This window comes from Anabrus simplex, chromosome 6 (assembly GCF_040414725.1).
Source record: "Anabrus simplex isolate iqAnaSimp1 chromosome 6, ASM4041472v1, whole genome shotgun sequence".
Lineage (NCBI taxonomy): Eukaryota > Metazoa > Arthropoda > Insecta > Orthoptera > Tettigoniidae > Anabrus > Anabrus simplex.
Window position 1 is genome coordinate 201887238 of NC_090270.1, and position 27133 is coordinate 201914370.

Below are 27133 nucleotides of genomic sequence, written 5' to 3' on the forward strand. Positions count from 1 at the left end.
GAAGAAAAAAATGCTTTAGCCACCGGGACATTTCTTGCTATGTGTCTTGGCAATCAACATGGTATAATTGAAGAGGTGCGCATTAAGACAAATACCAAATCCTTAAGCCAGGAGAATTAACCAGACGTGACTAAATTACCCGACGTGGTCGGGAATCGAACCCGATACCGGGCCGTGAAGCTGATCATTCAGACAGAAGGCGGACTGTGGAGAGCAGTCATCTTATCTCTACCAGGTTGTTTAAACAGTTGGTTCACTTATATTATGAGGGCAATTCCGATGAACTGCAGTGCTTCGTAAAAATAGAAAAAATGGTCTACCTCAAACTTCTTGGCTAGCAGGAAGGTAAAATGAAATGGGGTATGGCTTTTAGTGCCGGCAGTGTCCGAGGACATGTTCGGCTCGCCAGGTGCAGGTCTCTCGATTTGACACCCTTAGGTGACCTGCGCGTCATGATGAGGATGAAATGGTGGTGAAGACAGACACATACACCCAGTCCCTTTGCCAGAGAAATTAACCAATGGTAGTTAAAATTCGCGACCCTGCCGGGAATCGAACCCGATACCCCTGTGACCAAAGGCCAGCACGCTAACCATTTAGCCATGGAGCCAGACAGGAGTAAGGTGATTGATCACTATCAAAGATACTGTCAAAGATGGAGTGGGGTGAGAGAGATAGGGGAAGTGAGACCAGCTGTCGTATATTGTTTTAAGTACTCAGTATAATACTATATTTTTAATAAAGGTAAGTTACATAAAATGAGTATACCTTACAATTGATTTAAGAAATAATACAGTGCAATCTGCTGTAAACCCCACGCGATTGATCGATGATTATAGGAGCATTATGAATGCGTTTTTGAAAAGATCTAATTTTCCCTCGAGAACTTTCAAAAAACAATCCCTTGCTAGGCTAGACATTGCCACTAAGAGACAGTGAAGCTAAAAAGTTGCAAGGCAACACATCGTTTTGAAGGAAGACTGCTCTTCGATGTACACTATCTCGATTCGGTGAACACACTTCAAAAAACATTTCAGCACGTGTGTGGGAAGTCCAGGTACGCCCTATGAAGTAAATATAGCGGCAAAATTCTTGAATATTGGTCAAAGACATTAAAAATTATTGATTCTTATAGATGTTATTACATTTAACTTTATCAGCTTCTGGTCGTTGCACGCATGTTACACGATCACTCCAATCAAAGCAGTGATAACCAAGCGTATCTGAAAAATAAAAATTTCGTCATCAATTAGAAATACGAGCAAATAACCAAGGAAATGACAAAGAGCTATATTTTACAATAACATGATCTCAAAATAAGAAACTTGTTTGCTGATACAGACCTACTTAACTTAAACAAAGAAAAGATTTAGGCATATTTAGTAAATTTGAGGCTCTTGGTATCAAAAGAAGCAATCGTCACAAATTCCACGTACAGTATTGAGTACCAAAAGGGGCAAAATCCAATATAAAAGCCCACATAACAACAAATCTATTTCGCAAAACCCTAGATAATTCTTAAACAAAGATTTAACTGATTACTTAAGAAAGAGTAAATGCTCATATAACGTGGCTAGTAATAATTATGTTGAATAGGACACTGGCTGTACCAAAAAATTCCGAAAATGGGAGTGTGCTCCTTTTGAAATCAATAGCCTCAGGTGGTGATCATAGGTACGAGACCTCCGGTTTTGCTTGAAGTGCGAACCAAAGGGACATGAATTTTCATCACTAGGCAATCGAAATCCCGGGGCCTCTTTCGCAGATGTTATCTCTTAGTACGCTTTAATTATTACCAACTACACTAACTTATTTTAATACATACATACATACATACATACATACATACATACATACATACATACATACATACATACATACATACATACATACATACATACATACATACATACATACATACATACATACATACATTCTGAACCCATGACCTTTGTGCCCTAAGAATATTATGTATTAAATTGTCAATTGGAATAAGAAGTTCGATTCTTGATAGTGCGGAGTTGACACGTGGCTGGGGATGGCTACCTTCTGTCCCATACTCTGGGATACGTGACGTCATTCGCACGTGTCGACGGCGGAAGAATCTTAAGTCATTTTTGTGGGCTATTTCAGAAGAGCGCGTGTGTATGGCGTACCCAAGCCAAGTCGACAAAATATAGTGCCTATCAGATGAGGTAATTTAACCAGCTAATTTAATATGTATAAATTTTAAATGTTCATAAACACTACCGCCCGAAATGTAGCAAGTATGTTGTTACCTTCAAAACTCTTGTAATTACAGTTCAGTTAAGTCAGAAAAGTTACGGAAATTTTCTTGGCGGCAAAGGGTGATGCCCGGAGAGAGGAGGCAGTTTCTATAAATGAGAAGTGACGCCATGATGGAGCCCCTGCATTTTGTATCACGAGGCTGAAGACAGAGGGTTGAGCTGCTCTGTAAAATCGAACGACAAAAGTAGACTAAGTCCAACCAACAGATCATAGCCGTTGTGGCTGCGGTCTTTACTCCATGTGGAGATAGTTTTTCTTGAGTGGAAATAATTGTACCAAAAAGGACGGTCAAGGTACCGAATAAATTTATATTTGATAAAGAAAGTAATTCGTGTGCGGAAGTAATTACAGTCCATCGTGTGCGCTCAACAAGAACAAGTGAAGGGCATTTTCTTTTTTATGCTTTATTTCTTGGAAACCGGAAGAATAAAATGATCTGTACAGCCAGAAATGTAAAAATGGCTAAATAAAAATGCCAGGGTCACAGGTGAGCCCTATGATGAACGCTGGCGTGACTTAAGGTATGTGACTTACCATCTTACACCTATTATATCTTGTTTCATGATGTCTAAATTATATGTATTTGAAGGGGTTATATACGACGCAGTTGGTCGTCCCTATGTGTTTTTTGTAAATGTCAGAATACGACGAAAAAGGGTCATTTGTTTTATTTTCCACTTGGATACATTTTCGAAGTCTTGCGAGTGCCGTATGATGTAAAAAAAAAGGTTAGTAAATAGGGTTTCGAAGTGATATCACGTCCAATATAGATCGTCATTTCCGTGTGTTTATTGCCTATATTTTGTGATGTCAAATTGTTCATTCGACGTAAAATTTTTCTGTCTGTATTTTTGACGTAAATAATATAAGAAATCCATGGTTACCCATTTTCAATCGAGTGGAAGCGCGCTGTCGGGTGAGAGTATAGTGATGAATTTGGTCAAGGAGTGAAACGTTTTTCTAGGCCCAATTAAACCGTGTCTGACTGACAATAAAATAGATTTAGTAGAATTTTAAGTCATTTTCGTGAAAACACAGATATTAAAATACGATATCATTTTATGCGAAGTTATTCATTATTAAAGTACTGTGCGTTATTAGACGTCGTGGATTCTAGTAAGGATTTTATTCCAGTTCTTTTGTCAGTGATAGTCGTGAGTTTGGGAAACAGAGGTTAGTTTTTTCGTGTGAGTCGAGAAGAGATTTGTGGATCAGGCGTTGGAGACCCGTCAATGGAGCCGGGACTTGTGGAAGCCCGAGGAAGATTTTGTATAATGTTTGGGGATGGAAAGTAGAAGTAGAGAATCCATGCCGGTATTAATTTGCGACGTGTACAATTATTGTGGGCATTTTGAAGTATAATCAATGTGCATTTTGTTGGTTAGAATATCGTATTTGTGTAATTATGTCGGCAGAGTTTAAAGGTTGCATTCTGAGAGGCCAGTCAGGTAGAACGAACAGATGTCTCATATCACTACCAAGCGAGGGTTGGGGCGAAATGCCGTCAGCTGATAGGGGTTCGCCGCTCGAATAACAGAACATGCAGAGTGTGTTACGCATTGAATTGAGATTGCATTTCTCGGCAGGAGATAACGTTAAATGTTGGATTTAGTTGAAATTTTCATCTGGGAATAACGTGTGTGTTATCAGATACTGTAAATTTGTTTAATTGAGATTGTAATGTGCATTTGAGACCACGAACTTATAGTAGAATAAGCAAGGTTAGCCAAATTCAGGGTTGTCCAAATATAAAGCGGTGGTAGAGATGATTGTTTTGTCTGTGAGGGGAGCGCAAACTTTATAAAATGTTATGACGAGATATGACATCATAATTATATGGCGAGTTGCTTTTGGTTTGTACGTAATTATTAGGGTTATCCAAGTGTTAATAATGGCTACGGATATATTAGATTTAAAGTGTGAGGTCATGAAACAAGATATAAAACTGGACATGGATGATGTAATAGTTCTTTTCCAGCTATCGGAATCAAGAGATAAACATCACATGACTAAAAAAAAAATTACGTCACATTGTGTAGGAATTTGTGAAGAAACCATCCGTCCGTGGAAATAAAATTTGTTGTTCTTTAAGATTTCATTAAATCATTTAAATTGATTTAATTATTAAATTCAGTGAAAACCGCATTTTGAAATAACTTTAAATCAAGCGAATACCTGGAGATGCATTCTGGAAATCGTAGTTTATTTTCTGGGATATATGTAAATGTTAACGTAACGATTAAGGGGACATATCCGAAGGTAATGGATTTTACTGCTACGAAGTATTGTGAGCATTGTTGTTGTTGCATGATTTGACTTTGTTTGATTGAGCAGAAATGTGCTGGGGTTAGTAAAGTGGAAACTTTGGTCATCAACCGATGTAACTTGATTGTGTTTAGCTTTCAGCTTAGAAACTTGGATGGTCGTGGGGTCATCAACCTCAGTGACTTAGAGTAGGGCCATATGCCACTGTAGCATCATTTTCCTTCTGGTCATCATCCGCAATGACTTTAAAGTAAATTAGAAGTTTAGATGTCGGTCCATGACATAGTCGCAGGTCACGTCGCTTCAATTAAGGGTCCATGCCGTATAACCACTGTGTGGCACACACCGATTGGACTGCCTTAATTATACCCAGAGTCCAGAGTTCTTGTTACGGGAGCTGGACCATAAAACCACTATGATGGTACAGGTAGTCTCACATGGAAGCCGATTTTAAGGATTTCCAGACTTTCCTTTGTTTAATTAATAAATGAGACAATGGTTTCTAGTAAGAATGCCCATCAGGCAGTTACGTCAAAGGCTCACACCAGTGTTCTGACTTTCTATGTAAAAACTGATTGTCCAGCGGAAACGATTGGGTTAAAAGATACCGTTGATAACTCAGGAATACTTCAGGAATTACTTGAATAAATAGAAACATGTTTTTAAACAAACCTTTCATTTGAGTAGATAGATTAGAATTACTGAACCCTACCTTTACCTCAGCAAGTGACGAAGAACACGATACGACCCAAGAGACAGATCTCATGAACTTTTGCTGATAGGTAAGAAAGGTAGGTATCCTTCAGTATGGACCAAAGGGTTCAGTAAAATGTTGCGCAACTTGGTGGCTTCAGTCACTTAAGGGAGGGCCTAAGTACATCGAGAGAAGAACTACAAGTTAGGTTGGTTGACATCAGTGAAATGATGACCAATTGTAGGACATTTTACACGTTGGTCGACCAGTAAAATGGCACCAAACGTAAGGGCCTGAGTCACGATAACGATGAGGATATTTCGTAAAATCGTGTACTAGAGGAATTGAGAAATAATGTTGAGGCTATGCCACATTATGGATGATAAAATCGTGCGCCAGAGTTGAGAGTGAACTCGAAGAAATAGATAAACGCCCGATTAGTAAGGCTAGGAGATACCACTATGAGAATAATTTATCTACTGAATGAACGGTATAATTGAAGTATGTGTTAGAGTAATTTCCCAAAATTTTGAATACTGCTTTGAGTGTTTTGACTGATCACTTTGACCGAGTGAACATTGAATTTCACATTTGTATTAAATGATGTTTGAGATAATGTTGCATTAACAGTGTGATATGCAGATAGGAGCATGTTGTGATGTTTATCGTCTGTATTCTTATTATACGCCGTGGAAGTCGCGGGCTCACCGATGACCAATCGTTTTCAATTAAATACAGTATGTCTATGCAGGAGGGAGAATTGGCCCAAGGGCAGTTTTTCCAAATGATGAAGGACTTAAAGGAGAGTATGGAATCTATCAACAATAAGTTAGAAACAGTGGATAATAAGCTAGAAACAGTGGATGTCAAATTAGATAGTGCAGAGGTAGAATTAAAAGTATGAAGGAAGTGGTTTAAAATGTTGACATTAAAGTGCAGGACACGCAGGATAGTTGTAAGGAAGCTAGCGCGGATATTAGGAAGGACATTGGTGATTTAAGCATGAAATTAATCAGCAGTTCATAGAAACTCGCGAGCTACATCGTGTTCTTAGTGAAAATCAGGACATAATTAGGGGAGACCTCGATAGGCACGTCAACGAAAGTAGGGAACTACATAAGCAGTTGATGTCAGATCTAGCTGAGCTTAGGGCTGATCTGAAGACAGAGGTAGAGAAATTCAACAGCCTGCGAGAAGACGATAAGTCAAAGGTCTTCACAGCGATGCATGAACATAATGAAATGTTGTCTAAAGAGATAGCCGTCGTAAACGCCAAAGTCGACCAGGTAGCCGAAGACGTCAAGGTAACTGTAGACCAGCGCATTGAAGCCATTGACGTGAAATTAATCCAAATGAATAAAGAGGATATAAGAAAATTAAGTACAACTCAGGAAGAAACGGCTAGGAGTATTGAGGAGGTACAAGCAGATAATGAAGAACTGGGAAAGGATCTAGGCGATTGAGGGTAGACTTATCCAAGCAACTTAAAGATACCCAAGATAAGGTCATAACCCTGAATGACGAGCTGTCATCCGTCCACGAGGAGACAGACAAGAAGTTCGACTTGATTAAAGGGGAATTTAGCGCCCAGAAATTAGAACTGGATGGGTTAGTGAGCAATATCGTAGGCGTCCAAGCCAAGATAGAGGAAGTGGTTAATAAATCTCGCAGCACCTCAGATATGTCGTTCAGTTGTCCTAGCAATACTAGTAGTCCCATACATCTTCCTTAAGAACAGAGTAGAATGGACTATCATCATTTTTCCTTCAAATGCCAGGACTCTCATCGGTCTTCCATCTTCCACAAAATATTTAACTGTGAATATCACCGGACCCTCAGCATTATTCACACAAATGAATACACACAAAGAAACTGCATGATTTGCTGCACAAAATGGCGTCAACACCCAAAAACAGGAAAAATTGGACCTTCATCGTCATTCCCCCCAGGTCTTCACATGTATTCGTGCATCAGTAGGTTCGAAACTACAGTCGGCAGCCCTGAAGATGATTTTCCGTGGTTGCCCATGTTCGGACCAGGTAAATGCTTGGACTATATCTCAATTAAGGCAACGGTCGCTTCCATCCCAGTCCTAACCCCATCCTATTCCATCGTCGTCATACTGTAAGACCATTCTGTATCGGTGCGACATAAAACAAATAGCAGATTAAAAATATCTGTTTGAAGTATTTGTGGAACAGCGCAGCTGTTAAGTTGTTCTCGTATCGCTGTGATGAAAGTGTTAACGTAAATGGACAAATGGCACCTGATACGGAAACCGCGGAGCACCACTAGCCGTTGCGTTGATGTTGTGTGAGATGAACGTTGACTGCGAAGGAGTGTTAAGGGTCGATCGACACGCTGTAGTTGAGCAACTCACCGTTAGTGTACCAGGCGCTATCAGACTGACAGTTCAATGAATCCTGATGTTTATGGGGATCTGAAGGAAGCTGATGGTCACTGTGTCGGTGTTCACGAAGGTGCACCGGCGGGAACGCTTCAGTATCACATCCACTGTTCTCCACCACTTCTCCTGGCTTGTGAGAGGGCCACCTGGAACGGAGGAATAAAAACGACTTCGTCATCGTCGTCGTCGTCGTCGTCGTCACTTTCTCCTTTGAATCTCGTTTTCTGCTTCTTCGAATGATCGCACGTTGCCGTGCAAGACGAGAAAGAGCAAACATTCTGCAATCATAGCTGGAAGAACACAACCTGCTGGCGGCAGCGGTGCGGTCTACGGAATGTTTTCGTGGCGTTTTCTGGGACGGCCCATCCGTGTGGATGACACTCCCGATCGATCTACTTATGGATAGATCTTTGAAGATCACTTACACTCATATATGCGAATTCTCTTCCCTGGAGTTAATGAGACCATCCAGCAAGAATATGCAACTTTTCATACGGCTACGAACGTCTTACAGTGGTTGTAAAAGTACGACAAATACTTCCAAGTATCCGCCTGGTGCCCTAATTTCTCCGACTTGAAATTACGCCACCTATATTGAGAAGATTTGTGCGTTTCCTGCCATGAGTAGTCATAAACGACTGCCGAGTCTTGTGTTGATTTTGTCTCTTGTGTATGTAGCTTTGTGCTGAGCTTAGGAATTCGTGATTGTTTCACGGTGTCCTTGCTGGAAGAGATAAATGTAGTGTGTCTTCCGGATACAGAGTGTAAAGTAAGTGTTCCTGCTTTCGAAGAGTGGGAATGAAGATGCAGTATTAATGAGTTCGTTTTAAATTTATTTATTTATTTATTTATTTATTTATTTATTTATTTATTTATTTATTTATTTATTTACCGAGCTGGATAGCTGCAGTCGCTTAAGTGCGGCCAGTATCCAGTATTCGGGAGATAGTGGGTTCGAACCCCACTGTCGGCAGCCCTGAAAATAGTTTTCCGTGGTTTCCCATTTTCACACCAGGCAAATGCTGGAGCTGTACCTTAATTAAGGCCATGGCCACTTCCTTCCAACTCCTAGCCCCTTCCTGTTCCATCGTCGCCATAAGACCTATCTGTGTCGGTGCTACGTAAAGCAAGTAGCAAACAAAGAAAATTATTTTTTAATTAATTAATTAATTTATTTATTTATTTTAGCGCGGTATCGAACAAAACGCCATTTTGATGATGTGTGATTATGTGTAAATAAAATTACCCTACGGTACAAAAGTGCAAACGCATTCCAGCACCTTCAAATCCACGGATTTGAGCCAGGGTCGAACCCACCAAGTTGAGCTCAGAGCTCTACCATCTGAGCTACTTAGTCCGGCTCAAAATCTTTAACGCTTTCCAATTGTGAAATTACTAGTGTTTCGCTCCAGTGTGGCGCTGGGGGTCGTCAGTTGGAATGTCACAATTTTCCAAAACGATAGTGGTTAGTGCGCTGTTGAGACACCGCTGCAATACCTCGCACTTGTATAAATGCCTACCTTATATATCACACTGACCTAGGGCAATGTACGCCGCCAGCAGTCGTTTGCTATGACTCTCGCTGCGGCCAGCGTCCTTGACAGACCGTAATTGCGTGTGTGAAGAGCCCAGTCCTTTTCTTAGCACTCGATGCTATTGGCTCTGCTGAGTTGTGGGAGGTCGTAGATCGATTTCCTAATAGTTGAGCGGTGTCACGATCGCGGTTGGTTCTCTTTGTACTGTTATTGCTAGGGCCCGGATTTTTAGGTTCTTAAAAACCACGTTTTAGTTTTTTAATAGCTCATAATAGTTTTTTTAGTTTTTTTATCCTCCTGAAATAGTTTTGATGATCATTTCAATCATTACTAAAGTTATACTATTCATTCAAACTTTTTTTTGCAGTCGCTTACGTGCGGCCAGTATCCAGTAATCGGTAGATAGTGGGTTCGAACCCCACTGTCAGCGCCCCTGAAGATAGTTTTCCGTGGTTTCCCATTTTCACACCAGGCCAAAGCTGGGGCTGTACCTTAATTAAGGCCACGGCCGCTTCCTTCCCATTCCTAGGCCTTTCCTATCCCATCGTCGCCATAAGACATATCTGCGTCGGTGCGACGTAAAGCAAATGAATACTTGCCTTTAGGCATCGCTACTTCTGAGATGCGTAAGCTTCTTAAACTGCCTTCAATAATAACTTGATTTATAGGGAAAATTAATTTTAGTCTGTCGCATAATAGTGTGTATAGAGCTAAACAGCCGTAGCTGGCGGTAGTCGACCGTACACAATGAGAGATGCACTGAAGCTGGCAAGTTAGGCGGGCTTGTACCTGCTAGATACAGGTCAGTGAACGCCAAGGGGTTGTCTCTTGTTTTGTGCTGTACCCTAGTGGAATAGTATCGTATCACGTTGTTTCGCTCTCATTAGTTATACTTACAATCCATTTCCAGTTCCAAACCATGAAGTCATTTCAAAAAGTCGTGCATAATGTTTATTTTTAAAAAATCATTCATTTTCATTAATATTTGGTATTTCTATTTCAAAATAACGTAATACTCTCTTGAATAGCCCATTTAGTTTTTTTTAGGTTTTAACGTCTTATTTAGTTATTTTTAGGTTTTATAAGATTCGAGTAATTTACTCCAATGGTAATGAAATGGATAAGTAAGTTAAAATACTGCAGTTAGCCAGCAAGGAATAAAATAGTTTAAAACCTAAAAATCCGGGCCCTAGTTATTGCTATAGGTCGGGTGACCTTGTTTGTGCTTGGGGGGAGAAATAGAGGATTCTCAGTTTGTTGAGTTTTCATGTGACACTACTTGGAAAACTATACTGTATACAGTATACGTCGCTTTTTGATTTTTGGCTGTAAGCTCCTTTTCTTTCTCCTTAGCATTTTTCCTTTCGTACAGGATTTGGTGTGCGGATTTTTGTACGCTACTTATCACGCTCAAATCCATCGTCTGCCAGTAGACTGATTGCTTTCAGATCTTGTCTAGAAAGGGTCGTCCACGTGGCCTTGTTCTCTCAACTGGAGGATGGTAACCTGTCTTTGTAACTATGTTAGGTCCAGTTTCTAGACATGCCAGTATCAGCGAAGTCCACCCTCACGGACCTGCTCAACGAATAGCGACACGTGAATACGCTGTCTCCTGGTGTCGTTGCTGATAAACGCCCATCATCCACCGAAGCTATCTCATTTCCATGGTATGGAAAGAGTGTCCTGTACTGCCTGAAAGCTCATGGGGAATATAAATAACTCTCGGATATAGCCTTGAAACATATAATGTCGTTTCTCATGAATAAATAGAGCGAGTAGGCAATTTCTGCTCTTTTCATTATACAAATGATCACAAAAACAGTTCAGCCATTATAAAAATAGTTATTTTTCACTAAATGGATATTATACAAGAAGATAATGAAAGTCGAATATTGTTTTGCTTCACTATTTTAATATCAGCTGTGTATTAATGAAGGCCAACTGTATCTTATTTCAGGAATTACATTATATAAGTTTAAGGGGGGGTATTGTAAAGGTTTTTTTTTTGCAAGTTGCTTTACGTCGCACCGACATACAGTAGATACGTCTTTTAAAGGGCCCTTTATACACGTTCAGACTAGTCTGCACAGACCACGTTTGCAACGACCGTCTGCACATCTGGTCTGCACTGTTCACACTGCGTTTACACGTTTCGACCATTTGTACAGCTTTCGCACATTCCCGTATTTCTAATCGAGACGAGCACAGGTAGTATTTCCTGACCATGCCCAGATTAAGTCAATTAACTTACAAAGTGTTACCTCTTTCTAGTGTTGTTATTTCGGAAGTTAAAAAGAGGAAGAAATCACAACGTAGAAGGTGGACAAATGACTGGTTTCTACAACACGTTTCGCTTTCGCTTTCGCACGTTGATCTTTTGAAGGAGTTAAAATTGGAAAAAGATGACTGCTTTAACTACTTGAGAATGGACGAAAAGAAATTCTTAGTGCTGTTGCAGTATGTCACACCGTATATAAGGAGAGAAGACAGTGTAATGAGAGAATCGTTAAGCACTTTAGAAAGACTTGTAGTAACATAGAGGTTTCTGGCAACGGGAAAAAGCTATGCGGACTTTAAAATTTCTGCTATAGTGTCTCCTTCATCTTTAAGCCACATCATTCCGGAAACATGCCGTGCTATATATGACGTTCTAAGAGAGGAATATTTGAAGGTGAGAATTCAAAGGCATTATTTTGCTTAGGTAAAATAGATTGCGTGTTCTTTCCTCAGCTGCTGGAGTTCCGTAGCTGTAAGTTGAGTGCATTCATTCATTCATTCATTCATTCATTCATTCATTCATTCATTCATTCATTCATTCATTCATTCATTCATTCATTCATTTATTCATCCATCCATCAATAATAAGGGCTCCCTTTTCATCTGGTGGTTATCCGTGACAGGGAGAGAACAGTAGCGGTATTTATTGGGCCATGCAAATATGCATGAATACAGTTCAATCGTGCAGTCATTCATTCATTTATCTATTCACGCAGTCATTCACAATGTGTGTTGTAATTGTAGTATAACTGGATCAAGTACAGAATTGTGACATGAAGCACTAACTGAACTCGCGAAGTGTTAAGATAGGTCTGCATGTTATCCTAGATCATATAACACTGTTAACATCTAGGACAAAATGAATCAATGAATGAATCAATGAATGAATGATTTAATTAAAATACAATTTCAAGATTGGGTGTAACTAGTTAGTAGGCTTATTTTTAATGTTTAATATCGTGATAGATGGACAAGTTGTGATAAGGAAATGTTAGTTTAGAAACTAATACATCATATGCCGCGTTTTCTTCATTGCGGACTCTGTATTCTTTGCTCTTGATCTTCCAAACACTTGGCAATGATTTATAGAGTTCTATTAATTCAATCATAAATGTACGGGTACAATTACGCGAATCTTCAGTAAACTCACTCATAGCTGTTTCTGTATTGAGAGCAAACACTACGCTACAGTACAACACTACATACACGCTCCCAGACGAAGGACTGTGCTATCTGTCTGCAGCGTTGTCTGCGTAAGCTTTATACGCTCAGACTCGTCTGCGCGTGGTCTGTGTTAATTCAAACTCCGCCAGACTTTGCACAGGCCGAACACAGACCGCAGTACAGACCAAAATTACGGTCGGCGATTCATTTACACGCAACGACTTGTCTGCACAAACACGGTCTGTACAGACAGATCTGTGTAAATGTCTGAGCGTGTAAAGGGCCCTTTATGGCGACGATGGGACAGGAAAGGCCTAGGAGTGGGAAGGAAGCAGCCGTGGCCTTAATTAAGGTACAGCCCCAGCATTTGCCTGGTGTGAAAATGGGAAACCACGGAAAACAATTTCCAGGGCTGCCGACAGTGGGGCTCGAACTTACTATCTCCCTTATACTGGATACTGGCCGCACTTAAGCGACTGCAGCTATCGAGCTCGGTTGAAAATGTTTTAACTGGCCTTCATGCGTCATATTATGTTCATGCTGCACCATTTTATGATTGAAGATTGACAAGACGCCAAACACGCCGCGTCACAACATTTAAATACTTTTCCTTTACTTATTTTAACGTGTCTTCAACTTATTTTCAATGTTTGTATGTGTGACTGAGGATGTCCCATAAGAGGGCGAAACATGTATCACGAATATAGTTGAATGTAGTCTTTTTAATAAAGACAATTACGGTATTGTAAAGGTGGAAATATAAATTTAAATTTTCACAAGTTCCAAAAATCAAATTTTCAATTTAACCTTTAAAATCTCCAATTATTCCTCCTTCCCGTTATCACTTTTGCCCTAACGCCATTTTTGAAGCTCTAAATGCTGGATTTAAAGGGAATATAGAGCAGGCAAACGCCCCTTTCTCTCACGTTGTCAGACAGTGAAAATCCACAGCCTGTTTCGACCGGGTCAGGAATGGAATGAATGAAGTCCGCATTTAACGGAGAGGATAGGAATTGTGCCGGCTGCCGAAGCCTGTCGCACTCCTCTGGGGGCAATGATAGATGAAATGAAATGATACTGGAGAGTGTTGCTGGAATGGCAGGTAAAAACCCGGAGAAAAACCTGTGCTGCCTCACATGGAGTGACCGGGATTTTAACCACGGAACCCAGCGGTGAGAGGCCAGCGCGCTGCCGCCTGAGCCACGGAGGCTCTTACCATTTCAGTAATGCCACTGGAATATACTTACCTTGTAGCAGGCCTAGGCTGTGCGTAAGAAGAGACAGAAATTTGTGAGAGTAACTTACAGACCAGAGCAGTTTTAATGCAAAATGTTTCTGAAAAATTTCAATTACATTTTTCTAACTTGAAATATCATCAGCTCATCGCCACGTATAAAATATTCCTTGCGACAGGGTTCTTATAAGATTCACCTCAAAATTTTCGGATCAAGTTTCAATATGTACAGGAATTAAAATTAGTTCTGTATTTTATTATCAGTTGGATATTGCCTTTATATTTTTGTTCCTAAAATAGCACCAAACTCGAATTTTGCCTATTGTATGAATAATGACAAACGAGCTCGACAGCTACAGCCGCTAAAGTGCGGCCAGTATCCAATAATCGGGAGATAGTGGGTTCGAACCCCACTGTCGGCAGCCCTGAAGATGGTTTTCCGCGGTTTCCCCTTTTCACACCAGGCAGATGCTGGGGCTGTACCTTAATTAAGGCCACGGCCGCTTCCTTCCCATTCCTAGGCCTTTCCCATCCCATCGTCGCCATAAGACATATCTGTGTTGGTGCGACGTAAAGCAAATAGCAAAAAGAAAAAAAATGAATAATGACAAATTGAAAAAAAGTATATCTCCAATAGTTTGTATAACTGTATTTATATTTATTCAATAAGTCTTTACAGAGTTATCCTCCTTTTTTAGACTCTAGACTATAAGGAAAGAACCAATCAAAACCAGGGTGAGTGTCTAATGAAACAAAATAAACTAAATTGTAACTCTAGAATCACGGCAATCGGCACTGTTGGCAAATGATAAAATTTGGTACGACACCTGGCAATTAGGTTACGTAACCAAATAAAACCAAACAACTTAAAATAAGGCAATCTCGTTATATTTGCAAGCTAATGCCTGGTGTTGATTCACCTTTTCCCTGCAAGAGCCAGCTGGTCTAGTATTACGATATACCACTACCAGCTGGCTCTGACAAATCCAGTACTTTATACTTGACTAGAAACCGCACAGTTATTACTAAGTATATGAGTATTTTTGACAAGTCTTTTAAATTTTAACCTAAAAATAATGAAAACTGCGCCACAAGGAGCATTTTCATGCAACATATAGAAAATAAACAGTATTTGTTACTAACTTTACAACAAATGATTTATCAATTTCAAATTGCGTGCGGTGCTTTGTCTTATTAATATTTGCTTGTATTCTTAAATGTTGTTGTGATAAGCGGTACATTGTAGACGTACCAAATTTCAGTCATGACTTAAGTTCAGCTTGGAAATAAATTTCGTTAAATATAAAAAGAATTACCACTATTCATATTCACCTAATCTTCTTCTTCCTTGCCATTTTCCGAACTAGTGGGGTTGGCAACTGATATGGATTTGGCCAAGTTTTACGGCCGGATGCTCTTTCTGACGCCGAACCTATGTGGAGGGATGTATTCACTATTGTGTATTTTTGTGGTGGATAGTAATGTGTTCCTTTGGTTAGTAGTCACCTTAGTGGCTTTCGGTTAAAAGGGTCCCTCGTTCGATTCCCAGCCGGGTCGGAGATTTTAACCTTATATGGTTAATTCCCTTGGCTCGGGTACTGCGGTATCCTCAACATCTCCACAACTCATACACCACACATAACACTGTCTTCCAGCACAATAACCAGCAGTTTCATATACACTGCAGATGCCGCCCACCCTCGTCGGAGGGTCTGTCTAATAAGGGCTGTGCCAGAAATTAAAAAGTAGTGTGTTGTGTTGTATGAAGAGAACTGGATTAAGACGAGCACAAACACCCAATTCCCGAGTAAGAGGAATTAACTATACACATTTAAAATCCTCGACCCTGCCGGGAATCGAACCCGTGGGGCACTGAACCCTCTGAACGCTGACCATTCAGCCAAGGGGCCGGATTGCTCATATTCACTGAATATAATCTAAACTACCCATCATTACACTGGCACTTGAAAAATGCTGATCCATGAAGAGGTTTGAGAACCATGGGGTTAGCTGAAAACAGGGAGGCACGATGGCAGAACACTATTTATTTTATTAATATACCACAAAAAAATAATTTTCACAAGTTTTCATATTATTGTATTTGTTAATTTTAGATGTAATTCATAGGAGTATCAATATTTATACCGAACTATCACTTTGAAATGGAGCTGAATATGTACCGGTAGGTAAACAGAACATTAATTTATTCGAGGTGAAAATAAAGAAGTGTCATTGCTTAATTCAAGCCTTTGAGGGGGAGAGATCGTTAGGTTTAGGGCTGAATAATAAATTTAATTTGTAATAGGCTATATTAAAGGCACGATTTTAGCTTTGTGATAATGTCTGGTGGGAATGATGGTGCGATATGCGTCATATATGTGAACTTGGTCCAGTTTTACAACCGAATACCTTTCTTGACAGCAACACCATAATGTATGAAGCTATTACGTGTTTTGTTTCTGTGGAGGTTGACAGTGTGGTGCGTTGCGTATAAATGAAGAGGTGCGTATTAAGACAAATACCATATCCTTGAGCCAGGGGAATTAACCAGACGTGGCTAAAATGCCCGACCTGTTCGTGAATCGAACCCGATACCTGGCCGTGACGCTGATCATTCAGACAGAAGGCGGACTGTGGAGACCAGTCATCTTATCTCTACCAGATTGTTTAACCAGTTGGTTCACTTATATTATGAGGGCAATTCTAATGAACTGCAGTGCTTCGTAAGAAAAGTAAAAAAGTGGTCTACCTCAACTTTCTTGGCTAGCAGGAAGGTGAAATGAAATGGCGTATGGCTTTTAGTGCCGGCAGTGTCCGAGGACATGTTCGGCTCGCCAGGCGCAGGTCTCTCGATTTAACACTCTTAGGTGACCTGCGGGTCATGATGAGGATGAAATGATGATGAAGACGACACATACACCCAGTCCTCTTGCCAGAGAAATTAACCAATGGTAATTAAAATTCTCGACCCTGCCGGGAATCGAACCCGGTACCCTTGTGACCAAAGGCCAGCACACTTACCATTTAGTCATGGAGCCGGACAGGAGTAAGGTGATTGATCACTATTAAAGATACTGTCAAAGATGGAGTGAGGTGAGAGTGATAGGGGAAGTGAGACCAGCTGTCGTATATTGTTTTAAGTACTCGGTATAATTCTATATCTTATAAATAAAGTTGTAGGGGTTCCGCTGTCTGTAATTTCGTTTGTTTTGCCAATTTTTCAGATATTTATCCGTTTTAGGTCAACTCAAGATCGAATCGGTGGTTTTTACTTTTCGTGTCTGTTTGTCTGTTTCTTTGTTTGTTCCACCATCACGGCAAAACGGCTGGATAGATTTCAACCAAACTTCATATTTGGAGTATACTCACCCCGAGAAAGGTTTCTATATGCATTTCATTTTAAACTCTTTATTAGACGGGGATTTATAGGAAAACCAGAACGGTTTTCCTCTATTTTCTCTTATACTATTGATTTCCTGTAAACTCCGTGGACCGTATGTGAAACGTCTCTTCATTATAAACAACTTTCGTTATGTTCATAATTTACCTTACTATTCAAATGACGGAGAAATTTACTATTTTCTGCGGGTATCATGGTCTGCGTGTGTGACCGACAGACCGACAACGAACGTACAGGTTGCCAGCAGGGAAGTAACGTATTGCCATTTTCCTCATCATACCTTTAAATTCATGGTTGTTCCTTGGGTAGAAGGCAAGAGAAGGCGTCAATCGGCCATTCTTCGGGATATTGGCGGAATATCGTTGGAGTTTTTAACCGTCCTCGAATAGCTTAAGTAATAACACCATTAGTCATCTTATCTGTTGACCTAAGAATGCCTGCGCCTAAATTTCTCCTCTGTTACCTCTTTCTTATATCCATAACTCACACCAGCATATTTTATTGAGGGGCATTTGATTTTCCAATACATTCACTTGGTATTTATATATTTGTCGTTATCCGGCTGTCCTCAGTTTTAATCCATTTTCTATTAATTTCAACTTTCTTTACTGAATTATTTTCTTCCTTAATTACACCGTATGTATGCGAGTGCTAATTCCGAAAGCTTGGCACTCTTTCCTTTGAGGAAATATTCTAAGCTATGCAAATGTATAACTTTCGGCCCCGGAAAATATCGAAATATGGATGCAATTTTAACGACGGTGCACACCTTCGTTTCGGGATAATTGGTGGCTAATCTGTAAGTCTTATCATAAATCAGAAAGCACAATCGCCTTTCATTTTGGAGAGATCTACAACTTTGGTCCTATGACTTTTTATCGTATTTCTATTTCTTATACGTTAAATAGAGCTGTATTTCTCGATTTCAAGTTAATTTTGTACTTTCACACGTATATGTTAACATTAATTTTGCACACTTATAGGAAAGATAGAATCATGACATTCGGCACGCACATTGGCATGACCAGTGACAATGTGATAGCCAAATTTTATGAATCTATCTGTCACATGAGTATCACAAATATAAAGTAGTATGCGAAAACTGTACAAAATTTCACGCCCAATGATTCTAACTCAATCTAACCCATAAATATAGGAGATACGAGAAGATGTCATGGGACCAACCATGTAGAACACTGAAAGAGGCGTCTGATGGTGAGGTCCGTTTGCAGATATGTCGCAGAGTTTCAAAGCAGTAACTCTCGAAATAAAGGTCTGCACTTCTAGAGTGTGTCTGTACATTGACTATTCTGGCGATATTTCTGTACAGTTATCCGTTTCAGGTGTAATAATGACCATCTGCATACTTTTAGATTTGGTGTCTGTTTTTCTGTTTGTCTTGGAAACTACTGGATATATTTCCACCAAAATTCATATTTAGAATCCACCTGTCCTTGGGTTGGTTTCAGGGCAAATACTAAATCCATGAAATTATTGGGGGGTTTATACGAAACCGAAACCGTGATTTTGCATTCCCACAAAATGTACACAACCCAACTTAAAAGAAATCTACCTGCCTTAATGGAAATTAATTTTTAAACCTTTTTTCTCATGTGCATCATTTCGGTAAGAGGATTTATAAGGGAGATATCATTAACCGGACTTAACTTAAGAACGGGCGCGTGTTGAGCGTATTTCTTACAACTTGAAAACTATTGAAGATATTTGAACCAAACTTTATATTTAGCATTAACCTTTGCAAAGGTAGATTTTAAAGGTCAATAACATTTCCTGTTCCTGGAATGGACTGGCGGTTTATAGGGAACCGAAATGGTGAATTTACTCTTCCACAATATATACAGTAAATGACCAACCTGACTGGAAATCGACCAAATTTGTTGGAAATCCATGTCTAAAACTTTTTTTCATGTGTATTTTCTCGACAGAAAGATTAATAAGGGAGATATCATGAATGGTCGGTTTTGCAGGGTAAGTCCAGCAGACATAGACCAAAAGGTGTTGTACGTGGAGCAGATTCCTTATTTATCTATATAAGTAAAATCCTAACGACTGTGTGCCTGTACATTGACTATTTTGGCGAAATGTTCGCACAGCTACGCGTTTAAGGGGTAATAATAACAACCATCTGCATAATTTTTTTGGTTTAGTTTCCTGAAAGTCCTAATTTTAACCCTACTCGCCCAAAATCCACATTGCGGCATAATTTGCTAGACGAACAAGAAAACAGAAATTTGGCAAAATTATACGTTTTAGCCTGTAACGGACAGAACATTTCCAAGAGCTTTAAATTTTTCACTTTTTCCCCCGAAGAATATCGAAATATGGAGGCAATTTTAATGATGGTGCAGATCTTCGCGAAGTCCTATCACATAAGGGAAGGCACAATCTCCGTTCAATTTGGAGTGATCTACAACCTTGGTCTTATGACTTTTCGTTGTATCTGTATCCCTTTTACGTTTGATTTTTGTCTATTTCTCGATGTTAAGTAAATTTGGACTTTTCACATGCATAATTCATACTTTCAATCACTTATAAGAAAGATAGAATCATCAAATCCTACACGAACATTTTTTTTGCTAGGGGCTTTACGTCGCACCGACACAGATAGGTCTTATGGCGACGAAGGGATAGGAAAGGCTTAGGAGTTGGAAGGAAGTGGCCGTGGCCTTAATTAAGGTACATCCCCAGCATTTGCCTGGTGTGAAAATGGGAAACCACGGAAAACCATTTTCAGGGCTGCCGTTAGTGCGATTCGAACCTACTATCTCCCGGATGCAAACTCACAGCCTCGCGCCTCTACGCGCACGGCCAACTCGCCCGGTTATACGAAAATTGGCCCACCCAGTAGCCATATGTGAGCCAAATGCTATGTATGTAGCTGTCACATAATTATCTGAAAAGTAATGCAATATGAGATAATCTTACAAAAATATTACCCTATTCAACGTTTCTAACTCAATCTGACCCATGAATAGATCAGATATCATACGACCAGCCATTTAGGCCGCTAAATCTGACGTCTTATGGTAAATTCCTTTGTCGATATGACATACCGTTTTGCAGCAGTCAGTCTGTAAATGAAGGTCTGTAATATTTTAAGCATGCAAATACTTTCGTATGTCGACCTATATATATTCACTGATGTGTTGTAGCGATCGAGAAAGTGTGTGTCTGCTATTGTAATCAGTACTCCCCACACCGACTTTGACTGGCAGTAGGAATGGGGTCCTTCTCCAACACCTGTGTAACTGGCATTAGTAAGGAAGGCCTACCATTGTAGTGAATAATTCACTTCTCGATTTGACTTGCAGAAGGCAAGGGAGCATGCATTGTTGTTTAAAAGTCCCCTACCCGATTATGTTTGGCTGTAGACAAGGGTACCCGCCCTTATAAACAAATGTATCCATCTAAAATGTGTCTGGTATTAGGCATAGTGGCCTGCTATTTTGATGGAAACTCACCAACTTGGTGTGACTGGTAGTAAGCTGGCTGGCTGTAGGAAAAGGGGCCTGTCATTATAATTATAATTGCACAACTCAATTTCGACTGGTAGTAGGGAAGTTGCCAAACATTCTAATGAAAACTGTAATCTGTCTGGAAGTAGGAAAGGGGGCCTGCCATTGTAACGAAAACTCCCAAATCGATTGTAACAGCGCAGTAGGTGATGGGGCCTGCAATTATAATAAAAACTTCCACACTCGATTGTGAATGCCAGTAGGCAAGTGAGCCTGCCGTTATCATCACAAATCCGTAACAAGCACTTTACATTGGAAACACCGTATTGGGAACCTCCCTATGCTGTTTCTCGGATAACGCTAAGAGACATGCCATTTTAAAACAATCTTATTTACTGTATGTACACTATTTACTTCGATATTCGAATACAATGTAGAATACCGTAGCGAAGCACGGGTACATTTGCTAGTTTTTAATAAAGGTAAGTTACATAAAATGAGTATACTGTACCAGGAAGGCCTAGGCCCTGGCATATATCAATTGAAGAAAACTTTATTTCAGCGTACAATTTCCGTCCGACATGCGAACAGCTGAGCGAAGGAACATTCCAGTACGTACCAGACTCCACGAGCGAGCCAGGCGAAGTCAAGTGACGTCACCTACCGCTTGAAACTTGCCTCCCCTAGAGATATTTCTCGAAATAATTTTTCTTTCGTGAACTTTTTAACGCCTTAACCGATTTGAACAGCAGTTGAAGAAGATTGAGCACTCTCGGTCACATGATTCAGAACACCACCCCTCCCGGCGCAGATATATAGGCCACTATGTCAAGGCTGACAAGCAGTGCAGTGTAGAGCAGTGCAGTATGTGTGTGTGAGTGAGACAGAGGGGAGACTGACCTTCGTACAGTCTGTCAGTGCAGTCTCGGAGATAGTACTTTCCGTCGCGTTTCGCGGAGACGAAATTATGGGATAATCAATTGCCGTCGTACTTGTAAAAGACGTCGCACCGTACTTAGTCTATCGTGCCGCGACTACGATATGATTTAGGGTTGGGCAGACCGGAACATTCACTTGTTCCGCAACATTAGGAGCTTGAGGCGGAGTGTTTCGGTACAGAGTGCCGAGACACGGGACACAGGACACAGGACACAGGACTGTAACTGCGTCCTAGAGAGAACTTCGAGAGGCAACAGGACATGCTCCGCTTCAACTGGAATGTGTCTGAACCGAACGTGCTGTGCCAAGGCCGCACTAGATAGATTAGTTGGCCTTCGCTGTGTCTGCCTGTCGATACCGGCTGTGTGCCGCCCTGTGTTGGAGTGTCAACATTTTTTCATCCAGTTATATCTTTAATTCCAAAGCGATGACCCATGTTTTTCTTGGGCTTAAATGTTTCCTTAAAGTCCAAATTAATTTTTAATGTCAATCCCCGAGAAAGTGTTGAGGGAAATTTTCGAGATATTGAAGAAAGTAAATGGAAGTTGAGAGGGAAGGAATTCGAAGTGCAGAGAGCATAACAGCACGAAAGTACATCAATGTTTTCATCCAGTTATATTTTTAATTCCAAAGCGTCGACCCATGTTTTTCTTGGGCTTAAAAGTTTCCTTAAAGTCCAAATTAATTTTTAACATCAATCCCCGAGAAAGTGTTGAGGGAAATTTTCGAGATATTGAAGGTAGTAAAAGGAAGTGCAGAGAGCATAAGGCGGGGCGCAAATTGGGACGCAGGCGAAGCAGCTAAAGCAGTGCAGCGCAGAGCAGATGTTTGTAATCCACACAAATCATTGCACCTTCGCAAGTTGACAGACAGGGCAGGACAGAGCAGAGCAGGCCGGTTCTGCACCTACTTCCGCCTACCACGCGCAGTCTTCGAAACAGGGCGGGCGCACATTGGGACGCAGGCGAAGCAGCTAAAGCAGCGCAGCGCAGAGCAGATTTTTGTAATCCACACAAGTCATTGCGCCACCGCAAATTGACAGACAGGGCAGGTCAGAGCAGAGCAGATCAGTTCTGCACCTACTTCCGCCTACCACGCGCAGTCTTCGAAACACAGTTTCCTGCGCACGTGTCGCGTAGTTAGTTGAGTAATTGAGGCATGGAGGAAAAAAAATATCAAAGCCGTGCGGTCGAACCCTGTTTTATACGATGTGAATCATGCGGACTATGTGAATAATAAAATAAAACTAGATATTTGGAGCGAAATTGCCAAGGACGTGATTGTTAACAATAGTAAGTACTATCAAAACAATTTATTTTTAGGAAAAGGACATTTATGTGTAGAAAACGAATAATCGTAATACAATAAAACAATAAGTCATCTTTTTAAATACGAAAATTAAAAAGAAATTAAACAATGTGAAGAATATGCCAGCACACCAGGCAATAATTCGGCTTCCCCAGGTATATTTTTGATAATGCATATAAGACTGAAAAAGGGGAACACTGTCAGTTACCTGGAATTTCTTGTCATCGTTGTAAGTCAGTAGTTCGCTCTTGAAACTTTATCCGCTTGCCACGGCACACTTCCTACCGTGTTGAAATAATTGGTAAAGTTCTGTCTCACTGCAAAAGCACTGGATGCACTCCTCTTGTGTACCAATGGAAGCAACTGGTTCTCAGGCATTTTGACAAAGTCCTCATCTACATATTTTCAGGCAAAGTGTTGTGAGAATGCACAGCCTGTATCCAGTCATTCGACCGGGTCAGGTGGTGGTGGTGGTGGTGATTATTGTTTTAAGAGGAAGTACAACTAGGCAACCATCCTCTATATAACACTAATCAGAGGGAAAAATGGAAGGGGTCCGACACTTCGAAAAATGAAGATATCGGCCAAAGGAAGACAAGGACCACGAAGGGCGTGAAAATGAAAGACTCCCTAGCCCTCTCAAACCTAATAGCGTCGGGGTCGGAAAAGAACAAGAGTTGACCAAGAGAGGTCGGATAGAATAGATGAAAGTGAGGAGTCTGGCACAAGTAAGTGGAAGCAATGCCGGGACTCAGCTAAGGGCCCCGTGGTCGCCAACCCAAAGTTCAGAGCTCCTGAGGCAGGGGATACCGTGGATGTTATTCTAGCGAGTCAGGAATGGAGTGAATGAAGCCTCCATCTAGCGGCGAGGATAGGAATTGTGCCGAAGACTGTCGCACTCCTGGGGCAATGATTAATAAATGACAGATGAAATGAAATGATATTGGAGAGTGTTGCTGGAATGATATACGACAGGGAAAACCGGAGTACCCGGAGAAAAACCTGTCCGCCTCCGCTTTGTCCAGCACAAATCTCACATGGAGTGATTGGGATTTGAACTGCGGGACCCAGCGGTGAGAGGCTCTCGCAAAGTGTTGTATCTCAGAAAATTATGCAACACACAAGCCGCCTTTCAACATTGTCAACTTTGATCTCGAACGGTTTTCGGAAAACACGGAACCTGGACGCCAGTATGCCAAAAGAACATTCAACAGTTCGCCATGCTCGTGACAGTCTGTAATTGAAAATCTTATTTTCATAGTTTCCGGTTACACTTCGTTTGGGATACGGCCTCATTAAATTTTCCAACAATGGAAAGGCCTCATCACCAACAAAAACGTACGGCAATGGTTCAAAATTATTCACAAATGCTGGAAGCGGGATTTTCAAACACGCGACCAAGCGACTGCACGCTTGTCGTGTGGTCATTTGATGCGTAATTCAGACACAGAAATGGTGGTTGGTCACTTGATGCAAAACTTCAATTTAATGATTCAGAGGTTGGCGTTTGGTCAAAATCCATTTCCCGCGAAATCATATTGAGAATAAAAGTCTGAACAATAACCTATGTAAAGTTTACGCCTTTAGCTACCAGATGGTGCAATAACCTAAAAAAAAAAAAAAAATCCATTTTGGCGCTTGGTCAGTTGATGCATAACACCATTAAAATTTTGTTCATTCGGAACTTAGATCAACGTAGCTAGCCATTGCTCTATCCTTCTGAGAACTGACGCGAGACTGCGTGGCAATGTGCGCTCACATACACTTCGCAGTTTCGTCAGAGCTACGCTGCCCTGACCTGATCTGCCCTGCTCTGCGGCCACCTGCTTCTCAATGTGCGCCCGGCCACACAGTTTCCTGCGCACGTGTCACGCAGTTAGTTAAGAAATGGAGGAGAAACTTACCACAGCCATTCAGTCTCACCATGTTTTGTAGGTACTGTGTGAATCATGTGGACTGCAATGCAGTATGTACGTATATATGTATGTATGTATGTATGTATGTATGTATGTATGTATGTATGTATGTATGTATGTATGTATGTATGCATGTATGTTTGTATGTATGTATGTTCATGAGAAAATGGCTGAACAGAATTTAATGAAAATCGGTATGTAAATTCGGGGAATAAGGCACTACAGTCTAGGCTATAAATCATTTTATTCACGCTGCGTAACAAGGTAGTTTAGAGAAAGGCCTAAAATGTAATCCACCGAGCAAGTGGCCGTGCGGTTAGGGTCGCGCATCTGTGAGCTTGCATTCGGGAGATAGTGGGTTCGAACCCCACTGTCGGCAGCCCTGAAGATGGTTTTCCGTGGTTTCCCATTTTTACACTAGGCAAATGCTGGGGCTGTATCTTAATTAAGGCCACGCCCGCTACCTTCCCAATCTTCCACCCTTCCGTCGCCGAAAACCTTCGATATGTTAGTGCGACGTTAAACAAACAGCAAACAAAAGAATGTAATCCTCATATATCTATGAAACAATCCGTGACCCAAGTTCTCGCAACATATAGAATTTAAGACAAAGATCTAATGCTTATTATGGAGAGCATCATCGCCAACTCCGTCGCCGTCATCCATCATCACATTTATGTGAAGAGATAAATACGGAAAATCATTTATCAGGTCTTGTCAAATATAAATGCAAACGCGTTCACAACAGATTGTCAATGTTGATTGATTTTAGTATCTTGTGTCTTGTGACAACTAGATGAAAATCTAGCAGTACATTTGTAAATACATATTTTTCTCTCTCTCCCACTGTGATCCTATTAATGAATTTACCATGCAAGTTGGTCGTGCGGTTAGGATCGCCTTGCTATTAGCTTGCATTCGGGAGATAGGGGGTTCGAACCCCACTGTCGGCAACCGTGAAGATAGTTTTCCGTCGTTTCCCATTTTCACATCAGGCTAATGCTTGGGGGGGGGGGGGCTGTACCTTAATTAAGGCCACAGTCGCTTCCTTCCCATTCCTAGCCCTTTCCTATTCCATCGTTGCCATAAGACCTATCTGTGTCGGTGCGACGTAAAAAATATAAAAAGATAATCATGAATTAAATTCTTTGCTTAGACCATATGAACGCCGAACATCGGTAACATAGAAATATTGTTCAGTCTTGTAAACTGGCGAAGGTGGTTGTTTTTATTGCGATTGTCTTAAGCTGAAAAACCGCGTTGCCATCAGCACAAGGGAAATTGTGAAGATGACTAACAAAATGAGAAAAATCGCGAATGCTTGAAGAAAAAGAAAAAAAGAGTCTCTTTATACTGGATGCCCCAGTATAGTCTCTTTATACTGGATGCCCCAGTATCACAGAGTCTAAAGAAAACATGTTATTTCTGAAAACCGACGAGACCCTGCGTGGCAATGTGCGCTCACGTCCACTTCGCAGTTTCGTAAGCTTCGCGCTGTTCTGCTCTGCTCTTCCCTGCTTTGCGGCCAACTGCTTCTCAATGTGCGCCCGGCCTAACAGCACGAAAGTACAACAATGTATTCATCCAGTTATATTTTTAATTCCAAAGCGACGACCCATACTTTTCTTGGGCTTAAAAGTTTCCTTAAAATCCAAATTAATGTTTAACGTCAATCCCCGAGAAAGTGTTGAGGGAAATTTTCGAGATATTAATTACTCACTAATTACTCACAATACAGGCCAATACATTCATCTGGTGAAAATATTCTTGAATTGGTTACTTTTAAACACCTGCACTGCCATTGTAACCGCGTTATGTGTATTTTATATTGACCGGAAAAATCTTAACCTAAAAGCAGCCTTTAAACGTGATTAGTGGGCGCGAATTTCAGTGTTCCGACTGTTCGTTCACGTTCCCTGCAGCTTTATGCTGGACCATGGCCGTAACTACACATAGGCACACACCACACAGCACGTTCCGTACAGGCACATTCCCAGTTCCCACTGGTGCGGAGCATGTAATGTTGCCTCTTGAAGTTCTCTCTACAAAGGTCGAGTTCGACAGCCGTAGTGGAAGGACGTGTTCCTCCCGCTCGCTCTCTCTCTCCTTGCCAGGCACTCTGTACTTTCCCAGTACTAGTCAGGCAGCTGTACTTGTTAGTACATCTTCGAAAGAGCATTGTCTGAGCTGTAGCACTTTTCAGTGCTCGCTCTTTCTTCTGTTTCAGGA

At 40.9% G+C, this 27133-nt stretch overlaps 1 long non-coding RNA gene across 1 annotated transcript in view; it reads right to left on the reverse strand.

Annotated features, from left to right (window-relative positions):
* Window positions 1-823: 823 nt before the first annotated feature.
* Window positions 824-27133, reverse strand: part of LOC137501220 (uncharacterized) — a 95910-nt gene continuing 69600 nt past the window's right edge. Inside the window, exon 3 of the long non-coding RNA XR_011018432.1 lies at window positions 824-1223. This is a non-coding gene — a long non-coding RNA (uncharacterized lncRNA). The remainder of the gene's footprint in view (window positions 1224-27133) is intronic.